We start from the raw sequence: 24,468 nt of genomic DNA on the forward strand, positions 1-24,468 counted from the left end.
CAAGGCTCTCAGTAAATGGTTGCTGTCAATGACTAAAAAAGTAAATAAGTGCACATATCCACATTCACATATGTATATAGGTGGTTACATGACAGTGAAAGGATATAATCACGCTCCCAACACAGGGGCCGAGGTAATGTGGATGGTGCAGGAAAGGAAAGGAGGCAGAGAGAGGTGAGCATGGAGAAAAAGACAAGAGTGCACTGAAAATTCTACGTGTATAATATAATCTTGTAAAAGTGTGTGTATATATGCCTAAGTAAATTAGAGGAAACATGATGATGTTTGTAGGTTAAGGCAAAGCAAGCTGCAGAGCATTTCAGTTAAAAACTATAAACAAAAACATCCCATATATCTGTTATATATGCATAATTAGCTTTAAATGAGCAAAAGGGAGGGTGTATATTTGGGTGCTTTGAGACACCACCCAACTGAGGCACTCAATTCTGCAGCTGCTGGGAGCGTTGGCTGCTGACAGCTCACAGCTGAGTCCCTTCACAGGAATCATCAGCCAAAAAGAGCTTCTTTGCCCACCCTCTCCCTGGGGGCAGCCCAGAGCCAAAGACCTGGATCCTTTTTCAGCGCAGGACAACTCCAGCGTTTCCTCTGGCCTGTTCCACTTCCTGTACTTCCCCCAGGTGCCGTAGGTAGCTCTCAGGCGGAAGTCTCAGTAAGCCCTCTGTCTGCATATCTAGTCTCAAGCTGTTTCCTGGGAAATTATGACAGTGTGGAAAGATACGTACCCGTGTATTAAAATGTTACTTAAGAAACTGAGATTGGGGAAAACGATTAGCTTTTTCTGCATACATTTTCATTACAATAAGCATGTGTTACTAATAACTTTAGGAATATCAAATGAAGAACTCTAAAATGTATGAACTTTAATAACTTTCCATGGCCCTCAAACTTGATATATTGAATTGGGAACCTTTCAAACGGGTGTGGCCCTTTTTTATTGTACAAAATAATGATGATATAGCCACTAGTCTTCTCTGTATTTATCATACAATTGCTAAGTCTGTTCAATAAACTCTCAATAAACATGTTACTTGAATGAGTGAATAACTGTGTCTATATCTAGTTGGAGAAATACATAACAGTAAAACAGCTTGTCAAAGGTACTCAGTGTTTTTAATAAACTCAAGTGAAGAGGATTTTGCTAACATTTTTCATGACTTTTGACTTAGTTTGTTCAAAAGAGATTGGACCAGCTTTCTGAGAGTGAGGTTAACACTTCAGAGATGAGGATGAGGAAAAGAAAGGTCAGTGAGTGGATGGAAGCAAACAGGAGGCACGGTTTTAATTGAATGGAAGAAGAGATTTTCTAGTATCAGAGTTATTGGCCCCCTAAATAGGCTGCAATTTGTGGGCAGCTACCATCTAAATTATACTGTCCAAAGAACCTGTGATTCTTCCATTTGGCGAGTAGCCAGATTAGAATTGGAAGAGAAAAATACTTGGCATTTATATCACCTGCAACACCTCCCAGTCCTGGGCCCTGGCAAACCCACTGATGACCAGTTCTTTCCCAGTGATACCACCTCAGAATCCTTCTTGTCCCCACTCTCCAGGCAGCCACAGTGGATACACTGGAGTATTCACTCAATATAGAACCTGTTTGCTTTTCCAGAACTAAATAATCTTTACACTTCTTCCAACTCTGAAGTTTCATGAGGTCCTCCAGGGAAGGTTAATTTATTCACAAATGTCTTATATGAGCAAGCCAAATGCCTGCTTCTTCCTCTCTCAGACGCCACCTGATTTTTGCAAATCCATCCTCTTGAGGCACCTATAAATGATATTCCTGAGGCTCAGCATCCCATTTGGAGAAGGTTTAGCAGGGTTTGTGAGAAGCAAGCCCTTGAAGGCATAATTATTGGTGCCACCAACTGTGTTGACACATTCTTGGAAATTGTGTAGCGGAGGCCTGGTAATTGTGTAGCAGAGATCTGCATAGGACCCCTGATTAGACAGGCTGACAAATTTGCTTACTTAGAAGCTCTCGTTTACAATCAATGCCACTGCTTTTATTGGAGGTTGTTCTAACCTGAGAGAATGGCTCTCTGTTTTGCATGCATGTATTCCTTCTCTGTTCAACTTGTATGCGCCGGCATTGTGCTTGGGACAGGAACTGAAACAGTGAAACAGAGTCTGACCCTGAAGAGTTGGGAGTCCAGAGTGAGAATGACACAAATAAAGAGGTTTATAGTACAAGGAGACTTTGATGACATAGGAATGCTTAGAGTGCCAAGGACATTAAGGACAGAAGAGGGTCTCAAGCTGGGGAGGAGAGGTTTGTATGGGAGGCTTGGTGGAGAGAGTGTCAAGCGTTTGTCATAATCAGATCAGCTAAGCATGTTATTACAGCCACATTCAAAGACCCAAATTACATTTCTGGATTTATAATCATTCTATAGATTTGTTTACCTCAAATATTTACCATTTTATTGAAAACGATGATGATAAAAGAAATTAATGAAATAAATAAAAGTCTCTAGAGAGGAAAAGCAACTAAGCCACAATTTTCTTTGCTTTAGAAATTCACATGGTGCACCTACACATTTATTTGAAAGGAGATCAGCACATAGAATAAAAAGAGTAACCAAGCGTTCTTCTTTTGAAAGCATTAATATATTTCTTCCCTCCCTTATTTCTGTTTCAGGTGGCTGTATCATTTTAACTGCATAGAGGCAGGTCTCTTTTGGAGTTAGGATTAAAAGAACGTGCAGTGAAGAGAAAGCATCACGAAAGGTAAGATTTGCTGTGGACATTTGACATTCATCATTCCTATGCCAGTCTGAGGCTTTCACTAGTAACTGCATATTCCCAGGGATCTGAGACCCTTTGTCACTGAAACAACACCCTGGGGGCCAGTCTCCTTGAAATGAGGTGGTCAACAGCATTAGCTCCTCTGGGCTTCATGCAGTCTCTGAAAGAGCTGAAGAAACTAGGTCCCAAGGCTTTGGCTTCTCATAAAATATTTCTGAGTGCATTTCATGATGCAGTTGGTAAAAAAAGTGTGTTGCTGTGCTCAGTCCTTCCAAGAAGCTAGACTTGACTCCCAGCCTGCCCGAGCCTGCACTGGGCCTGCATGAATCAGTGCTAAATTATTCACCAGTCTCACTCTAAAATTTCTGGAGTTCCAAAACCCCTCATAAAGTATTATGAAGAAATATCCATCTCTTTATCTCTATCCATAACTATATGGCTGGAGGAAAAACCTGTCGTTTTATTTCCTTTAATTTAAAAGCTTTCCTAATTCCTTTTTCATACCACATATATATGTCTAAAGAATTTTCAGGTTGAAATAATAACCTCTAAAAAATGGTGCACAGGAGAAGGCTGTTGGGATTCATGGAGTTGGCAGGCGCAGTGAATATGTAGGTCCTTTAACAACTTTCCATGGCACTCAAACTTCATATACTGAATTGGGAACTTTTCAAACAGGTGTGGCCCTTTTTTCCTGTACAAATCAATGGTAATGTAGCCACCAGTGTCGTCTCTCTATTTGTCATACAATTGCTAAGCTTTGTTCAGAAAAAAAGAAAGCTCATTTTCTTCTCCGCCTCACCACGGTCTCGGTATCCGTCATGCTACGCTCTAGACTTAAGGCAAATCTTTTCTGAAGGCCTGTGTTCGAATCGGCCCAGAATGCCGTCAGTGGCAGCCTGCCTCCCTTGAGGGCACGTGACTGCAAAGCATCCCATGCCTTTTAACACGCCTTTGAATATTCCAAGTCACAAGAGACATCATCACATCATGCTGGCTATCAGCCATTCACACTTAAGGGGGACTTGGTTCATTTGTTGCTTCTAGGATACCTGCTGTTTCAGTTCAAGTTCTCTGTGACCAAGCAGAGCTGGAAGGTGGAACAGGGGGGACCAGTGACTCAGGGTGGCTGTCACAAAAGCATCACTGGCAATGTATTACAATGAAGACATTTGTACTGACCTGCACTCTGCTCAGAGAAAGCACTTGTATGGACAAAATAATATTTGACAAACCACTTGCAATGGGAGATTAAACCCTTCACCCAAAAAGCTTGCTCAGATAAAAATACTCGGTCTTGAAACTGACTTCTGAGGAAGGGTTCAGTGAGAATGAGAGCTGGAGTGCTGTCACCCTCTTCTAAATAAATGTTAGGTAAATACTTGAAGAATATTGGTTTAAACATGAGACCAATTATTAGCATGACAAGGGCACCTACACATTCTTCATCCCATTCTGCTATGTGAGGCTTTTGATGGAGGGGTTAGAAGGATGCAATGGAGAGCCCAGGACTGCCAACCTGGATGAGATTCTGGAGTAGTGTGTAGGAGGCAGCAGGGGGAGAGAAAAGACTGCTGAGGGTATTTGTCTTCATCACATCTAGAGCCAGCCTTGTTCCAGCAACTAGGACCCACCCCAGTCCTACCTTTGGAAACCAATCCACAGGTATGGCTAAATCAGACAATACTCATGAACAACAAGATGAGCCTGATATTTAAAGTAGGGCCTGGGGATGATCCTAAATCACACCAGAGCCATATACGCACCAAGACAAGCCCCACTGTAGTCTTGGGCTGACAGAAGTTCCTGGGACCAAAGAGAGTCCAATCAGAGGTGGATGTGAGGTTGGCTGAAGGCAGCTAACGACTGTCAGTGGGTCCAGGCGGGGATGGTGAGTCCTGCTGGCTCTCCTCAGGAAGGAAATTCTCAGGAGCCTACAGGATGCAATATTCAGAGGTAGTTGTTATAAGCACCAGTTGCCCTGCTGATTAAATATCAAAGCCTCCTCCTGGCCCAGAAGGCAGTTCATCTTTCCCTGCCAAGCCTGCCACATGCATCTGAACCACCTCACAGGAGAACATAGCTTGTCCAGATCAGTCTCCTCCCCTTCACACTTACTAATCACTTTTCACTAGCATGGCTTGGTGCTGGAATTATAGGAGTTACCAAATAGGTAGGCAGCCAGGTCTACTCATGGCTCCTTGGCAGTTCAAACCCAGATGCTCGCAGGCTGGCCTGAACTGCCTTGCTCACCTGCTTCTATCTCACCTTCATTTCCCATGCATTCGAAGCAGCTTATTTTAAAAGCTGATTAGACGAGACCTTAATAACATTAGAATTTAAATGGTCCCAGATAGGTTTTCAGCTTCTTGCCAAATTGAGATAAATGTGATATTTGGGGAGTTGAGCTCCCAGCTTCAAGCCTGCTCTGAACTGCAGACAGGTTTTAAAGTCCTGTACTACCTTCTCCCGTTCTGCAGCCTAAAACCGGGCTTGTGTGTGTCCACAAGGTGCCCTTTATCTCTAAAGGTCTATGTTTCTGTGTGTGGATATGTCTCCATGATCATGCACTTTCAAAAAAAAGGTAAGTTGAGAGAAGGGGCCTAGTTCAGAGATCTGTCTTTCAATTGTGATCATCTATGGAGAAACTTCACTCTGTACCCCCACACCTTGTGATAACCTTCAGTTACAGACAATAACTTGTATTGAGCCACTATTCTTTAGCCATTTACTTTGATGCTAATATTGTTGACACCCGACTTTCACTGAGAATAATGTTAAATAGTCAGAAATATGAATGTTCCAGCTTCTTAACATGTTCAGCCCCCTCCGTGACTCTTCTGGGCAGGTTCACTCCCCACAAAGAAAAGCACACTTATCAAGCCTTTCCATTTAATACCCATCTGTCAGTTTTTTATAAAACGAAAAGCAAAGTGGGAAAGGGGGATTTTAAAAAACAAGGAAAAGTGAACATAAACAGGCCGTGCAAGGTGAGGTAAATGTATTCTTAAAAACAGACTGAGTTATCTGCTTGCTGTATGGCCTCAGTTAAACAGACACCCGGCTATCCTCAGAATTAAGTCTTGAAACTCCTAAAAAACATGATTTGCCCTTCTGGGTATGGGTGGTCATGAAAGAAGTGTCCCCGAATTTAAGATTCTTTGTGAAATTCTCAACAAATGTAACTGCTCCTATAGACTTTCAAGAGAAGCTAAACCTTGAGCTTAACCCTTGAGCATTAGTACTGAGGTGGGGAAAGACTGCCTACAGTGTTTCCCTGGAGGGATGCTAAGGACTCCAAGGAGCCAGGTAGGTGAAGGAGGGGACCTGGGCCTGGGCATAGCTGTGGGCAAACCCATTTTCCTGCTCTGGCCATACCAGTCCAAAACTCACCCCAGACTTCAGGGAGTCTTGAGGGGTTTCAGGAGGAAATTACTTGTAATCCATTTAAACTATGGCTTTGATCAGAAACTACAGTTAGAGTGTAAATGTCTGCTTTGCTGCCTGATAAAACCAGGTTGAGGAGGCGCAGCAAAGTACAACTCCAGAATTGCAGTGTTTGACGCTATACCAAATCTCTGATCAGTCAAAGCTCAAATGGCTCTTCTCTGTGTATTAGTCTGTTCTCATGCTTCTATAAAGAACTGCCTGGAACTGGGTAATTTATAAAGGAAAGAGGTTTAATTGACTCACAGCTCAGCATGACTGCGGGGGCCTCAGGAAACCTACAATCATGGCAGAAGGGGAAGCAAACACATGCTTCTTCATATGATGGCAGGAGGGAGAAGTGCCAAACAAAGGGGGAAAAGCCCCTTATAAACCAGTCAGATCTTGAGAGAACTCACTCCCATCATGAGAATAGCAGCGTGGAAGTCACTGCCCACATGATTCAGGTACCTCCACACAGGTCCCTTCCATGACATGTGGGAATTATGGGAACTGCAATTTAAGATGAGATTTGGATGGGGACATGGCCCAACCATATCACTATGGAAGGGGGAAAGAGGAATATCAGAGGAGGTCTTGGCAGAGCCTCCATCCCTGGCCCACCCGCCCCTCAGGAAATTAAGCTTCTGTGCCATTGTGATAAGACTTTCGTTAAGACCACAGTATCTAACAGGCCACTGCTTGTCCAAGTACCTTCCTAGTATTTGTGTTTTTTTTCTCAACATCTTGTGGTTTACACGTGCAAAATGTAATGGTATTGGATTCATCAACTGGCTTTTTGCATAAGCTCACCTCCTCCTTCACTAAGCCTGGATCTATACAGAAAGAGCTTCCTCAATTTCACTCCCCTTCTCAGAATGCCTCTGCACAGTCATCCTGCCTAACTTGCTTTTGTCCTGTCTCTGGAGAGAAAAGGTTCCTCCTGGACACAGTTAACTCTTCCGCTGAGTCCTTGGTCTCTTCCTTACCCTTCTCAGTATCCCGATCCATCCATTTCTCCTTACCTCACTTGCATTTTCTCTCACTCAAAGTTCTTTTTCTTCTGCTTGTAAACAAGACTTGGTCTCCATTAAAACAAACAAACAAAAAGAGCTTTCCCTTGATTTCCTGACTCTCTGTCTTTCTCTTGTCCTGGATTCCAGGGAAGAACATTCTACATTCACTTCTCACCATTTTCCTATAGAAAACAGTGCTTCCTACCTAACCATGCAACAAAATCAACATAATTCAGCAGACGTGCATTTGGCACATCCTCGGTGCCACACCCAGTCTGCACTCTGAACACAAGGAGGACTCACTCTTACAAGGAAGGCAAGACATGCCTCCCCCATGCCTAATTACAAAACAGTGTGATAGTGAGACGGTGAGGCTATGCACTATAGAGAGACAGGGTGAGAATCATCAGCCCTGTCTTGGGGGCAGGGAGCAGCAAGGAAAGTGTCAAAGGAGTTCTCCAGCAAATGGGGGACCCATGAAGGGAAATGAGAAAAAGAGAGAAGGAGGCCTGTCCAGTAGGAGCAGCATGGGCAAGGTCACTGAGGTCATGGGGGCCCACGCAGCCTGACGTGTAGAAGGCATTACATATGTAAAAGAAAAGGAGTATTGAGGCTGCACAGGAAGACAGACATTTACACTTTGGGTGGAGATCCTGAGAAACTTTAACCCTTTCTTGCAGACATCAGGAGCAATAGTTTAAAGGCAGGAGTGACATAATCAGATTGCCTTTAGAAAGATCACTCAGGAAACAGCAATTAGAGGTGGGAGATCAGATAGGAAGCTGCTTTAATAGTCCAGAGGAGAGGTGATAAGGCCCTCAACCAAAATAGCCTGTGCTAGGGATGGAGGAGGGGATTCTAACATAATCTCCTCCATTCTCCGGAATCCACCCAAACAGATGTTACCTCTTCTGCACTAAACCCTCAGATAATGTACTGTATTTTTTCTTACTGTTCTTATTCAACTTGTATAGCAGTCATTTGTGTATTTCTCTAATGTTCCTTATCAAATGGTATCTTTGTCTCCCCTTCCTCAAATTACAGTACCCTGCTCATAATAAGAGCTGAAGAAAAGGTTATTTAGTTGAATTGAATTTTCAAGGGCTTCAAACCATGAATAATTGAGGAATCAGCCATGTATAAGTGTTCATCATTTACATAATTGTGTAAACAAGCTAATAACTTTTTTTATTTTTTACATTATTTTTGTTATCCCACAATGCCCCACTATCTTTGCAGTTCTCCAGGTTTCGGAGAAATAGTAAACAAGTATTCTCTAATACACATAAGTGGCAGAGGCGCTGCTGGATTCTCAGCTCCCCAGTCAAGGGATGCGGTTGAAAGGAGAGAACAGATGATTGCATTGATTGAATATGAAAGCCATGTACAAATATTGAGAAATATGCTGTCTAAAGAGACAGAGAATTGCAGAGCACGTGGCATGATGGGACCCACGTGCAGAGTCCCGAAGGTCAGCGTGCAGATACAGGTTGATTAAGCTAAGTACTTACTGAAATTGCTTTCCAACATACAGATGAGAATTGATCATAGGCAGGACCCGTATTTATGGTGAAAAAGCTTATGTAAAATTACCTGTTGGTATGTCACGAAGCAAATTTAAATTGTCCGGATTTTTCCCCAAATGATATAGAATATATCTATAATATTGTTATATAGATATATAGAATGTATCTATAATATTGTTAACAAATAAGCATGACGAGTGAACCAGTACTTGTGATTCTGTGATTGCATTGCTTTATGGGTGGACCTAAATGGCCCCATAACAACTTTTTTGTGTGCGGCATCTTTTTGGAACCCTGAGGTTAGCCTCTCTCTCACACGCCAAACCAAAGGATCCTTCTTTTTCCCTCTAGTCCTCAATATTGTATCAACTTTATTGTTTTGCCTACAGATTATAGTTTTGCTTAAATTCTGTTTAAGAAACGAAAGTATTATTTTTTTCCATTTCTTTTATTTCCACAAGGACATTGGAGAACAGGTGGTGTTTGGTTAATGAGTAAGTTCTTTAGTGGTGATTTGTGCGGTTTTGGTGCACCCATCACCCGAGCAGTGTACACTGCATCCAATGTGTAATCCTTTATCCCTCACCCCCTTCCCACCTTTTCCCCCTGAGTCCCCAAAGTCCATTGTGTCATTCTTATGCCATTGCATCCTCATAGCTTAGCTCCCACTTATGAGTGAGAACATACGATGTTTCAAACCAAAGGATTCTGATTGGCTGTGAGTTAGCACTGTCTAGTGTGGTACCCGAGTTGTCACTCTTCAACACAATCCCTAGTTCCTAGGAAATTTCCTAAGCCCGCATGGCATCCAGCACACGTAAGCGGTGGCTTTGAGTGCTACCAGCCTGTGGCATTTAGGCAGGAGAAAAGAAAGGAGAAGTGGAGTCGGGTAGGTAAAAGGAAATGCAAGGCAGCTAAAGGAAAAGTAAGAGAAAGGAGTAGAAGGCATAGTTAGCAAGCATTTGTTGAGTAACTTTTGTGTCAAATATAAAGGTGTGCATCACAGGCCACACTAAAGAAGTACGTATCATGCTTGCTTCAGTCGGAGGGCTAAGAATTGATTCAAGAGGGCAATTCTAAACCCAGGAAACAAACAAACATAGCAATGCACGACAATATAATCAAGCCCTAAATACTACTTTCCGGCATCGGCTGTGTTCTAGTAGTGAAAGCAGAACTAGGGCAAGTGTCATAGGGGTCAGGGGAGTGGAGAGGGTCAGAGGAAACCCCATGGGAGAGGCCACAAGCATTGAGGTGACCCAGATCCAGGAAGGCCAAATGAGCATGACACCTGGGACTATGAAACAAAACTAAAAGCAAAGTAGTAAGACCGAAAGGAGATAAAAGAAGAGAAAACAGAAAGAGTTTCCGAGGATGGCGACAGTGGAGCAGCTGCCACTCACGACGTCTCCCTGTGCACCAGTGCCAACCCGTGGATTGCCTTGGCCAAAAACCAACAACTTAGAGGCAGAAAATATTTCTATCTGTCCCTGTTGTCTCTGCAGAATTGGACCAGAGCCTGCCAGTTTTTGTTGCCTCTGTAATCACAAAGCGAGGCTTCCTCTTCCTCGTGTTTACTTGAGAGGAATGCTGTTTACGCTGAAAACCTCACGCTTTTCAGAGTGACCATTGACCACTGAATTCTCCAACTAACAATTGGGTGTGAAGAACCCACAGAAGCTCCACAACAAATGAGATGGCTTCATCAGCTGGAGGTTCTGGGAGGCTCCGTGAGAAATGAAGAGATTGGTAAAGTAAGGACGATATATTGAATACATTTTAAAGGGTTCTATAGAGAGCAGGATGTTGCCAACAAAATACATTTTGATCGACACAGTGGAACCTCCCTTCCCTCAAATTACTCCCTACCCCTTCGTCATCCCCACCCAAATTTTAAGGAAAGGACACTAACTAACAAATGAGTAACCAGTTCTGCCATGTTGTCTGAAATCCTATTTAAGGTATATTCTTTTTTTTTTTTTTTAGATGGAGTCTCACTCTGTTGCCCAGCCTGGAGTGCAGTGGCATGATTTTGCCTCACTGCAACCTCCCGGGTTCAAGCGATTCTCCTGCCTCAGCCTCCCGAGTAGCTGGGATTATAGGCATGTGCCGCCACACCCAGCTAATTTTTGTATTTTTAGTAGAGACGGGGTTTCACCATCTTGGTCAGGCTGGTCTACGAACTCCTGACCTTATGATCCACCTGCCTCAGCCTCCCAAAGTGCTGGGATTACAGGCGTGAGCCACCGCACCCAGCCCAAGTTATATTCTTGTCAAGGTGTTGCCTCTTCCAGATTTCCCTTCAGAAAGGTAGGTATCCCCTGAGAGACTTGTTTATCTATGCTGGAATGCTACTTATGTTAGTAGACTTTCTGTGTGAGGGCCACAGAAGGAAGAAAAAGTGGAGAAGAGGAGAAATTAGGATGGGAGAAGAGGGAAAAATAATTTTAGAACATGGCACCCTGCTATTAAAGGCAGGATTGAGCAGGATGAATGCAAGTGGTGGACATGGATGGCTAATGAGCAGAAGAGGACAATATATAAATATAGCCAGAAGGAGAGAGAGAGAGAGAAGAGCAAAATAATCACAATGCAACAAAGCCAGAATCCAACTGTGCATCTTTAACCATGTGGCCTGGAGCAGCCCTGGCTGATTGGGTAGCTCCAACATTAAAGCTGGACATGTTCAAGTTCTACTTGAGAAGGCTCAGCGTTGTTTACGATGGAAAAACAGAGCAGGGCTATTTGTGAGGCTGGCCAGGCGGCAGGGTGAATATATGAGTATGTGGCTAAGTCCACAGCAAGTTCTTTGTTAGGCTTGAGGAAGAAAATGCCTGGAGATCAGGGCCAGTACAGAACTGTGGCCATGGGCCAAGGGAGTGCCATGCTTCCCTGCTGAGTCAGCAGAGGGCAATAAAGCCAGGAGATGACTGAAGAATTGTAATGTAAGGACGCTGCGAGAACTCTGTTCATCTGATACCAGAATCACAGACCCATCAATGTTCAATCTAGGATTTTAGAGATCATTCTAGTTCAACCCCCACTCTCAAGCTGGAAAAAAATATAGTCCTGAGAGGAGTTAAGATTTATCAAGTGCATTCTATATGATACACACTGTTTCGATTACTTTATGTGTATTCACTCATTGACTCCTCCCAACAACCAGCAATAGGAGGTACTATTACTATCTCCATTTTATAGATAAGAAAATTCAGGTGCAGAAAGCCTAAATAATTTGCATGAAGTCAAACAACGTAGTAAGTGGCAGAACTAGGATTTGAACCCAGGTAGGTTGAATCCTTTACACAAGCACTGCCCTGAATGATTTGTCCAAGACCATACAGCCAGACACCAGGAGGGAAATCAGGCTGCCTTTTGTAAGTTGAATCTTGTCACTTCCAAGTTAGGGTGTACATATCACTGGCACAGTGATGAAAGCTTTTTAGGGAAGAAGTCATGATAGATTTAGTGGCAAAGAGACCACAAATCCTTGTCGGAGCTGAGGGCTGCTCTGAAAGGAAAGCAGGGTCCCAAGGAGGAGTAGCCTCTCTCTCCTTCCTCAGAGGAGGTAATGGAGCCACTGCAATTGAAGCTGCGATAATTGTTAGGATAATGGCCAAGAAATGGAAGAGCAGATGTATCTCTCCCTGAAGAGGAAGAGCTTCAGGTAATGAAATGGTAAAGAGTGTATTGATGAGCGTTGATAGTGATCAATGCAACAGCAATTGGCTGTAAGTGTAAAGATAAAGGAAGAGTGATGATGCATTTGGTCCTTCAATCAACCACGCAGGCTGAATGCTAACTTTGTCCAGATGCTATGTGCTCTTGGAAGGAAGTGAGGTTCTAGTCCACCAGGAGCTCAATATTTAATGGATAAAATGGGACAGTTGTAAACAATTTGCTTCCCCTGAACACACACACTGGAAGATCAGAAATGCCAGTAGGCACTGCAGTTATATTATGGCCTTGAACTGCTTTAAAGAAGACGTGAGTCTTCTTAGACTCAGAGAGGTAACTGTAACAGAGGACTGTGTTGATGTCTTTAAGATGAAGATCATTACTCTCTGGCTGTTAAAGAAAGAGAAATGAGGATGAAGGAGTGAGTCGTACATAAGAGTGACAATGGTAATAGTGAAATTGCTGTAGAAAGTGACAGAAATTTGTAGTTAACATTATCGTGGGTGATTTGATGAAAGAAAAGAAGGGAATTCTAACATTAATGGAGATGTTGGAGTACATGTTCAGTGTGTAATAGAGACGCCCGTGGCTTTATCAAAGGTGGCCAGGGTCTTGCATGGCAGAGGGGTAGATAAAGACGTTGAAATTGTTATGGTACCAATTATGATTGTAACTGAGGTAATAATAAAGATAATGGACCTGTAATTGAAAAGCTGGTGGCTGTAAAGAAGAAGGTGAGGGCAACTGCAATGTAGAGGTGGTGATAAAGGAGGTAATGGTGGCTATGTGAAAGATAATGGAGTTATAATGTAGATGATGCTAAAAGGTAATGGAGTTATAATGAGGCGATGACTACAGAATCAGGGGAAAGAGATGATCATCTTAATGGCAGCAAGAAGGACTGTGTGATACAGGTGAGAACTGTATGCAGGGCATTCATCATGACAGCTAGAGCTGTGGGTGACCGGGAAATAATGAACAGCTACACCCTAAGTTCTCATTACAGCAGGAGTTCTAATGGACCCTGGAATATGATAATGACATTAATGGAAAAGACGATGACCTCCATGAAAATCAGGAGCTGTGTGATGGTATTTAGGACTGTAGCGGGGAGAGATGAGAGGAGGAATGGGGATGGGATCGAGGACAGACCTGAGTGGACGTATTTGTATGTCCCAGGACTGTGCGGTCTGAGAGACGTTCACTAGACCTGGCCTTGCGGGTGACTTGGCTTAATGCAGCTGCTCTTGTTGTGTGTGAAGCCAGTCCAGGATGAAGAGACCTGGCTGAAGCAACAATTCAAGCTTGCAATCTAAATTTTGTTCTTAAATTAGTCCTGACAATACATGTGCTTACAGATGTGTAAACACATATGCTTACAGAGGTATATTTCTATAAGGAACATAATATCTGGGAAATCTGTGAGTTTTCAGAAGTGAATGAATGAAGGGGGTATTTACTTATTTACTTACTTAAACCATCAGCACTCCTCCTAAGTAGAGAAGTAGGAGCTTATTTCTCCAAGGCTTTGGAGTTCCTTAATTGGTCAGAGTCTCCATTGCAGCTTGTGCTGGTCTAGCACCCTGGGCTCTGGCAAGGAACCCAGGGAATGGGTATGTACTAGGATCTCCAATGCTGCTGGTATTTCTGTGCTGAGCAGCCTGGAAACATGCACAGTGGGTAAACTAGCTACAAACAGACAAATGATCCCAGACCCACGTCACACATGCTGGAGACATGAGCAAGACATACAGCAAATAAGGGGATCAGAGACAGCTAAAGAAATGTATCATCTGTGCAAGGAGTGGAGGAAACACAGGTTCTCTGCCTCTGGGACCTAGATGCTATGTTTCTGACCAACTATACCAAAACCAGTAGGATAGCTTTTACAAAAATTCAGATTCCTTGGTCTTACCTCATGGAGAGTCCAATTCTATGAGCTGGGAACTGGATTTAGGAATCTGTATTTTAAAACTTCCCATGTATCTGGGCACATTGGCTTACACCTCTAATCACAGCACTTCGGGAGACCGAGGTGAGTGGATCACAAGGTCAAGAGATGGAGACCATCCTGGCCAATATGGTGAAACCCCATCTCTATTACAATACAAAAAAATAGCCAGGCATGGTGGTGGGTACCTGTAGTCCCAGCTACTTAGGAGGCTGAGGCAGAGGAATTGCTTGAACCAGGGAGGCGGAAGTTGCAGTGAGCTGAGATCTCATCACTGCACTTCAGCCTGGTGACAGAGTGAGACTCCATCTCAAAAAAAGAAAAAAAGAAAGAAAGAGAAAGAAAGAAAAGAAAGAGAGAGAGAGAAAGAAGGAAAGAGAGAAAAGAAAAAGAAAAAAAACTTCCCATGAAATTATTCCATTTTTCAACTGCCTAAATGTCAACCTGTGTCCCTCATAAGGAGAAGATTAGGGAATTGATAGGGAGGGCATATTTCATGGGAGTAGGACAAACCAAAGTTTGGAGTAGGGATTTGGGTAGAAAAAAATCATCCTCCACCTGCACATGATGTGTACTTTTCCCCTGTGAAGTCACACAATTGACTTACACAGTCTCCCAGAAAAGAACTCCTAGAACACCACTATAGTGATTGGCAGCACGAGCCATAGGCCCGTATTTTTTCTGGACTATAAAGATAAAGCAGTATAGGAGCTGAAGCATATGTGAGAAGAACAGAGGAAGAAACGGTGGGGGGAGGCGGGGCAAAGTGTCCAGAAAGGATATTTCAGCACCTCTAGTTGTGGGGATGGATATGGATTTAGAGGTGAGGGGTTGGCACCACTGTGCTGTATTTGAAGTGCGCTCGCTTGTGCGCACGCTCTCTCTCTCTCTCAACCTCAGCTTTCAGATGTACTAGTTTGTGCTTCAGAATTCTCAGGGGTTAAAGAGTGCCAAAATCATGAAAATACTTAATTTATATCTTGGCAAGTACAAATTACCTCTGTCCTTATGTGACATATAAGTTGTGCACATGTCCACATGTTTATACTTCTACCAACAAAGTTAGAAAACGGGTATGACTACTAAACAATACACTACAGATAACACGCATTTTTTCAATTGCTGAACAAAATAAAAGAATATTTCTTAATAGACAGAGCCCTAATTCTTCCTGTTCCCTCTGACTCAAACTCTTAAATCAGCAGCTAATTGAAAGATCCTAGTATACCGCCATAGTCACTTCAGAAATACTTGGGACCCCTGGTACCAGTCTTCCTGGATCTGCCTCAGAGAAACAGAAACCCAGAAGGGAGTGGTGAAGTTCAACCCCTGCTCCATCCATATGGGAATATTTCAAGCAATTAAATTGAGGGCATTGCAGGCAGTGATTTCAGGAGCACGGTCACTTCTCCCTCTCTCCTTGGTCACCAGCCTTACCGTGAAGTGGACCACACAGTCCCTTAGAAACCGTTCCTCATTTTCCAGGATGCCGACCCACCACTTGAGAAGTGCCACTTTCCTCCTGGGCCACGCCGTCATTTGTTAGCTGCTAATCATTCATTAACCTCCCAGTTACCTCATGGAAACCAGGACTTTGCCTTCATTTGCAAAGGTGGTTCACTGGGTCCCCCCTTAATAAAATTACAACTTCAGGAAACAAATCATTTATATCAAATACAACCCCATGGCTTCCTCTTATGTTAATCAATTCAGGCAGGTGCTATTAGGTAATTCAATCACTAGGTTACAGAAAGCCACCACTGAATTAATGAGGAATGAACTCGACTTCTGAATAAGAAATTTTCTGAATAAATGGTTCTGAATAAAAAACCAAGAGCCAAACCTATAATCACAACAGATGACAATAATATAAAATTGGATATTAAACACAGTCCTCACTTCCATCCATTCTCAGTCCACAAACTCTTTAGGGGCCTAAGGAACATATTGCAGCCACCAACAAGAGCCTTCCATGTTTGCCACTTTCCTACTATTTCCTTCATGCTTTTTCGAGTAAGCTGAATACATTTTGAAGCCCTCATCCCAATTTAGAATAAAGTTTAGTTTAGTCCTAAGGTGAGCCTGTCCTTAAAAAGAGCATCCATGCCTGTAGCCCCATTCAGGCTCTGAAATTCCCTTTGCTCCCATCTGGCCCACCTGCTTCCAGCCTCCCTCTGGTCAGGACACTTTCCCCACAGCCGCCAGGGTGATTTTCCCAAAACCCAAATCTGGCCACATCACATCGCTGCCTAACACTCTCTAACCATTTTCACTGTTGTCATTTTCTTAGCAAGAAATGCACAGCACTTCGGGACCAGGCGTGTCTTCCCAGCCTCATCTCTTCTTAGTCCCCTATACGTATGCACCCTGTATTCTGGCCACACCCAAGTCCAGAATTTTCTATGCTCTTTCATAGTGCCATGTTGTTCCTCCCACCAAAGGGCCTGCTCCAACATATTTCTCTCCTTTTAAATTTCATCCTGAACATTGCCTCCTGCTGAAACCCTCTCTGATTCCCTCTTTACCCCCAAACCTAGACTGAATTGGGCACCCATGTTTCCTTAGCATCTGAAGGCAGAGCTCAATTATTGAACAGAGCATTCAATACCATAAGTGGGAGCACAGATCTTTCTCTTCAACTAGGTTGACATCTCCTTGAGAGTAAGACTACATAGTGTTTCACCTTGTGTTGTCAAAGCTGGGCATAGGGTAGATGCATAGCAAATATTTGATTAATGAATGGGCCAATGACAAATAAATACGTCCAATCACATGATTTATGCTAATTCCGCAGCCACACTTCCATTCTCCAGCTCTGGGCAGAAGCATTTAAAAAGTTTATTTTCATAACCTGACATTCAGTTGGTGAAGACTTGGCCCAGAACGAGTGGGTCTCCCCACAGTAAGTGGTACCATCACAACTTCTTTATCCTCCCACTCTTTATCTGGAAAAAATAGACTCTGGGCAGCTTGGACGAGATGTTTCCCTGCAGCAGGAAACCACTATTAGCACAAACCACGTGGTGACCATGTTGCCTTCCTCGGCGCAGGCATCCAGCCCCACAGGAAATCTCCCCCGCTCTGCACACTGCATTTGGTTTTCACAGAGCTGCGGTCGCCTGGCATTTATCACGCTGTGCCTCATCAGAGATTTAATCAGGTCTGAGTTTTTAACAATGTGCTCGTCATGCTCACTTAACTTAAAATCAAGCCCGTTCAGGCATTAGTTGGTCCTATTCACTCCGTCTGGTAGTTTTGGCATTTAAAACTTTAGACTTTTTCATCGAGGAACTCTATGTCTTTACCAACTATCTCCCTACACATAAAACTCTCAGGCTGTTTTCCTGGTTGAGATAGTCCAGGTTTAGAGATTACACTGTTGGAAGGGAAGTATCTGTGTATTGATTTCCTATTGATGCATAACAGATGACCACAGACTTCAAGGCTGAAAACAAAAAAAATGTGTTGTCTTATTGCTCTGCAGGTCAGAAGCCTGACACAGGTCACACTGAGCTAAAACCAAGCTGTTGGCAGGGCTGCATTCTTTCCAGAGACTCTGAGGGAGAACCTGTTTTCTTGCATTTTCCATGCAGCATACAGGCTACCCATGCTCTTTGGTGGTGCCCTCTTCCTCCATATCAAATCCAGCAATGGCAGTTGGAGTCCTCACATAGCATCACTCATATTTCCTCTTCTGCCCCCCTTCCACTTTTAGGGACCCTCGTGATTATACTAGGAATACCTAGTTCATTAAGTTATCTCCCTATTTTAAGGTCACCTAATTAGCAACGTTAAGTCCCCTTTGCCATATAAGGTAGCATATTCACAGATTCCAGAGACTAAGGCATGGATGTCTTTGAGGGGTCATTATTTTGCCCATCACAATCTACATGGCTCTCGACATCTAGAAGTGATCCTTTACATAATCTGATGGGTCCAGTGTGGACCTTCCAATGGTCACATCAGAATCACCTGGAAACTTTTTAGAAATGCAGACCCTCCAGACCCATCCCAGACCTTCAGAATCAGAATCTACATTTCCACAAATTTCCGGGGGATTAGATGTGTATATGCAGTGAGTTTGAGAAGCTCTCTCCAGAGGTTCCCTGAGGGGGCAGAGGAAAGAGCTTAAGACTCTGGTGTTGAAAAATGATTTTATCTGGAAACATTTAATAAGAAAGGGGTCCTGAGGAGCCCAATCAATAGCACCCCTCATCCCTGTCAGAGCTCTGAACAAATAGAAATGTAAGACAAAGAAGAAGGCAAGGTAGAGACCAAGCTTTCACCTCAGTAAACTGATATTTGATGATGTTAGTTTTACCCGCACCTATAACATTGAACCTTGAGATAAGGAGGGCTTCTTGCTACCCAGTCACAGCTGCACCGCACTGGGAAGGGTCCCTCCACTGTAGCCCCCTGCAGGCAGGCAAGGGCAGAGCCTGTGGAGAGGAATTTCTGGGAAGGAGGAGTGCGTTTGAGAGCACCTACTCTCTGCAGGCAGGCCAGCTCCATAAAGGAAGAAGAGGAAGAGTCTAGACTACATGTGTTCAGTTTCTTCTTGCACACTTAGCAAGCAGATAGATCACTGGTGAGTAAGGGAATGGAGATGAGACAGGAGAGTTACAGCTCATAGACCTGCCTCAATATGGGAGGAAACATCAGGAGATGAATCAACATTTCTGCCAATAAATAATGCCTACACCACAGTGTAGTGGGGAAGACAGAGAGAGAGCTCATGTGGAAGCACAAATCCCATTACATAGGGATACACAGCAGGAATCCCATTGCAAAGATTACCATGGAATGTAGCAATTCAATACCTGGCAACTCATCAGAACAGCCTAAGAATTTGTTACAAAATGTGGTTTCCTGGACCCCTACTTTAGGCAGTTCGGATTCAGTAGTTGTAAGTTGGGACCAGGGAACCATACTGACTTGAAGTTCTGTAGCATCCAAGTGAGGAAATGGCTGATGCCTTGGTCCATTCAGTCATTTAGGCTAGACTATTCCTAAACCAGAGAGCTTTTGGTTGGAAGTTATAGAAACCAACTGGAGACAGCTTACCTGAAAGAAGAAATGTGTGGCAGGATCCCTGGGTGTCTTGCAGAACAAAAGGGCAAAGGGCAAGTGGCAGGAAGGGACTGACCCCAAGAACCAATGCGCTTCCAGGATCCTACGGTGTGCTCTCTCCATCTCTCATTTCTGCTTCTCCTGTTGACCAACACTCTCTTCTCTCTGTGTTTTCGTGCATGTGATGGACTCTACACAACTCCTGAAGGTGCTTTTCCTCTGGACACTGAACACAGATTGGCACTCTTTAAGTACCCATTCTAAATTCCCAGGCAGAGAATATGACTGACCCAAGTCAGGTCAGCTGTTCGCACCAGGTTCAGGGGCCTGGGGTTATAGTACTCATCTCTCCATCTCCATAGGGATATGTTGGAGGAAGGATAATTCTAAAGGAAATAAGTCATCACTTGTTTGGTGAATACCAAAAGAATCTACTAAGAGTTGCTATCCTATATCGACATATTTTTAAAATTGCTTTTCCCCAGTGGCCAGAAAATCAAAAGGAAAACCTTGTAACTTTGAGTGTCTGTCTGATAAAGATTTTAAAAAATATTTCTAATTTACACTTAGAGTCGATCTCATTGAAACATCAGTTTTAGTGAAATCCTCAAGATGATGCCTCTCCTGACTACTTGAAATGGTAACGGAGCTTAACTCCTTTGGAGAGCGTGCTTCTCCTTCTAAATGGCTCACTTTCCCCAGATAGTTCTGGTCCTTTAACATGCTTCTTTCTAGGGTGCAGAGAGTTCTGTTCCAACAAGGCATGTTCTAGGATTGAGTGCCACATCCATTTATGTTGGAATTTTTTTAATGAATTATTTCTACCTATTAGACCATAAGTTCTTCCGAAGTCAAGAGATTCTATCTCAATCATCCTATAGCTGTAGTACCTATTGAAGTGCTGGCTCAGAGTGGTTACCCAACATGGGTTGTTGACTTTAGGAATGGATGAGAAGTCTTGTTCTTCAATAAGTAATGTGATGATATCATGCTTACTGAGAAGTCATTGTGTACCAGAAAACGATGCCAGGAGAGAGTTCTAAAATTCAGGATTGTTGCGCCTTTCTGGGAGGAGAGTTCGTGATGACCTCACTAGGGGAGGAAGGGAAGAGGAACTTAGAGATTTGTCAGTGTGAGAAGCAGACCCAGGAGTTAGAAGTGGTAGCCCCATGACTCATGAATTAAATTCCCCTGCAGGCAGGCCTTCCTATTTTCCTTAGCATCTCTGTCTTGATCTCGGCCTGCTCACTACAAGATGTGCTTGAGTCATGAGAACCAGGAGTGTGACTTCTCAGAGGTGCCAAATGGCAGTTGTCACAGGGTCATCATAGAGGGGAAGTAAAGACCTAGCATGAATGTGTATTCTAATTTCAGTACAACAAAACCTTAGACTTCACAATCTATCATTCCTCTATAAAATCGACATTACAGGGCTCAAATATCTTTATCATGACAGTATTTTATTCTAAAAGTGTATTTTTCTACATTTTCTAACTTCTAAAATAATAAAAAATAGCTTTGGCTTGACAGTTGCCTGACATAAATGAAAACACAATTTAATGAAGTGGCATTTTATGAATTTAAACTGAAGAAAATATTTGACATGCTTTATTTAAATTAATTTGCTGTGCGTGCTCTGCTGTTTCAATAGCAGTAGGGCTTTGTTTTATTACACATTTCCTCCACTGGGCTCTGAGGCTTGCTTGTGAAGAAACAGAAGCTAAAGGATCCAGGGAGTCCTGACTGGAAGAGTCCCACGGGCCACACTGGTTCTGCTGGCAGGAAAAATGAGCTGAATTGGGGCAGGAAGTTTTGTAACAAAACTATTACATCCACTTTTGCAAGGCAAGAGTGGACTATTCATCTCCATGTTGCTGGTATTTTTGCCATATAAGCAGCTAATTCCTTTCAGTAACTCTCCTCTAAACCAGTCTTCATGTGCATGCTATATAAATTCTGAACTGAGTAATTTTGGGGAACGTTGTAAAAAATATCCTTGCTAAACTTTCTAGAAAAACAATCTGCCAGTTCTATGATACTATCACTTCGGGGAAATGGTGGCAAAGCTATCTCACTGATTTATCTGATACTTTAAAGATGAATATGCCCAACTCCTGGATTTATAGAATAAACTTGCTTTGAAATAAGCAAATACTATTTTGATTTTGAAATTCCAGACACTACTTTCTTATTATTGCTTCCTAAATCAGTAGTTTGTAGATCCAATTAAGAGTTTTCCAACAGCTTATGGTTAGAGGGACAGTATTTGACTATGGTTGCTATTTGCTTTACTTAACCACTAACCTGGTCCAATGACCCCCGTCCTGGAAGAGGGATAGAAAACAGTAATGACGGTTTTCTGTTTTCTGACTCTTACCAGGCAAAGGCCATGGTGGACGCAGGATAGAGGTTGCAAGCTGAGTGAGGTTCAAAAGTAACAGATAACTTTTGCGCACATGAATGGTAACTTGTGCCTTTTTACATTTTTTCACTTTTGCACAAAGGTCTTCACAGTTCTTAGGATCGAGTGCACTTCAAAGATGAGGATGTAATTTATAGACAAAATAAAGTATCTGAACTTAGAAGAGAAAAACTCCTAAATACATTCTATTTTATTTTATTTTATATTTTCTTTATTTTTTAGCCTGCTCTGTCATCCAGGCTGAGTGCAGTGGTGCAAACATGACTCACTGCAGCCTCCACCTCCTGGGCTCAAGCAATCCTCCCACCTCAGCCTCTTGAGTACCTGGAACTACAGGCATGCACCACCACATCTAGTTAATTTTTATTTTTTTATAGCGATGAGGTTTTGCCATGCTCCCCAGACTGTTCCCAAAATCCTGGGCTCAAGCAATCTGCCCACCTCATCCTCCCAAACTGCTGGGATTACATATGGGTGTGAGCCACCGCACCTAGACCATAAATAACATTTTAGAAAATAATTTAACACATACACATACACACACCCCATAAAGCCCATCTCCATCATTTGGCAAATGTTAGTTCCATTCTCAGGAAAAAGAAGGAAATTTAATGATACAGTAGAAGATTGCCCCTGGTCCAGAGATCTCTACATTTAACAAAGCAACCATTCCTTGTTAGTTAGAAAGAGTTTAGATACAGCCCTTTTAAGCCAATGTCAGACTATGAATTCTTAACTCTTTAGGTTTACTATTGGGCCAAGTTATTATTGAGTCAACTGGAAAAGATTACTTTCTAGAAGCTGTTGCCTCTGCCAGCTTTTTCTCAACTCCAGTGTGAAGTGTCAGAGGTGAGGTGGCTTGGAAGTGCCATGAACAAACTCCTGAAAATGAGGGTCAGGGAGTTAGGGAGGGAGGAGTTCTTTAGGTGCCCAGGCAACTGTGAAATAATGAAAATGAGATAAGAGCCAAGAAAATCAGGAGGCAGGAGAAAAACTAGGAGCAGAAGAATACAGTGGATTACGTTTTTCTCAAAGATAACCTGGAAACAGGCTTTATCATCCAAAGACCATTTTCTCTCCCATCTAGCAATTCAAAAAGGAGAAAGAAATGGACCAGTGCTGCGAAAGAGTTCAGCTTAAATAACTTTACCAGGTAATTGAAAAAAGCTTATAAGTCAAAAACCTTTTTCTTTCTTTTTTTTTTTACTGTTAACAAATAAAAACAACACTGTTGGAAGAAGGCTTATGCTTCCTAGGCTGGTCCAGAGAAAACCAGAAACAATTGCCCCAGCAAAATATTGGCTCCTACTGGTTTTCTACTAAGAAACGGGAAAATTCTTCTAAGATAATTCCATAAATACTCTGTGAAGAATGTCTATTTGCTTTTAGGATGCAGTCCCTGCCTTCAAGGAGTCTGTCGTCTACTTCTGAACAGGGGGCCGACTCCCAACTTAGGAAACAAGAGATGGTTTCTGCCCACGCGCTCACTCACATGGTGCGGCAGGAGTTAGACGGGAGCAGCACAGTAAAGTCATCTGGAGCACATGATTATATTCGTTGCCTATTGCTGAGTCACAAATGACCTCACACTAAGTGGCTTAAGATAGCAATCATCCAGTGCTTCACGGTTCCGAGGGCCAGGAATCTGGAAGCAGCTTAGTTGGTTGCCTCAGGCTCAGGGTCTCTTGTGAGGTTGCAGTCAAGCTGTTAGCTGGGGATACAGTCATCTCAAGGCAGAAATGGCGGAAGATTTGCTTCCACACACACCCATGGGTGCTTGGGGGTCTCTGCTTATCATGTGGGCCTCTCCAGAGTGTTACTTTACAACATGGGCTCTGGCTCCCACCAGAGCGAGCAGACTGAGGGAGAGAAAGCCCAAGGCAGAAGCCAAGTCTTTTTATAACCCAGTCTTAAAGGTGACCTAGTCTTTTAAAAACTCATGACCTCTGCCGCCTTCTAATTGTTAGAAGTGAGTCAATAAATCCAGCCCCTACTCCAGGGGAGGGAATTAGGCGAGGGTGTGAATACCAGGAGGTGGCATGACTAGGGACCATTCCAAAGGCTGCCCACCACAGGAACCAAGAGTGCTGTGTCTAGCGTTCTTCTTACTTAAAGATACGCTGTCTTTTTATTTGTTTATTTTAATTTTACTTTAAGTTCTGGGATACATAGGCAGAACATGCAGGTTTGTTACATGAGTATACATGTGCCATGCTGGTCATCTAGGTTTTAGGCCCCACTTGCATTCGGTATTTGTCCTAATGCTCTCCACCCCTGCTCCCCACCCCGCAACAGGCCCAGTGTGTGATGTTCCCCTTCCTGCGTCCATGTGTTCTCATTGTTCAACCACCACTTACCATTTAACCAGTGAGAACATGTGGTGGTTGGATTTCTGTTCCTGGATACACCATTTTTTTTAAAAAGGGAAAAGATAGTCAATTATTTATACAACAGAAAGGCCAGAATTCAAAAGGAGAAAAAAAAAGACAGAAATAGATGAATAAATTCCACACAGATTTCTTTAATGCCCACTGTGCATCACTGATGTGCTAGATGCTGGAGATACAAAATGAACAGACAGCCCCTCCTTATCACTCAGGCTGGTGCTGG

At 43.0% G+C, this 24,468-nt stretch overlaps 1 protein-coding gene across 1 annotated transcript in view; it reads left to right on the top strand.

Moving 5' to 3' along the window:
• TNR (tenascin R) overlaps window positions 1–24,468 on the top strand; it is a 440,410-nt gene that overhangs the window by 223,230 nt on the left and 192,712 nt on the right. Inside the window, exon 2 of the mRNA XM_002760337.6 lies at window positions 2,663–2,751. The gene's annotated coding sequence lies outside the window, so the exon portion shown is untranslated. The remainder of the gene's footprint in view (window positions 1–2,662; window positions 2,752–24,468) is intronic.

The sequence above is a fragment of the Callithrix jacchus genome, chromosome 18 (assembly GCF_049354715.1).
Source record: "Callithrix jacchus isolate 240 chromosome 18, calJac240_pri, whole genome shotgun sequence".
NCBI lineage: Eukaryota > Metazoa > Chordata > Mammalia > Primates > Cebidae > Callithrix > Callithrix jacchus.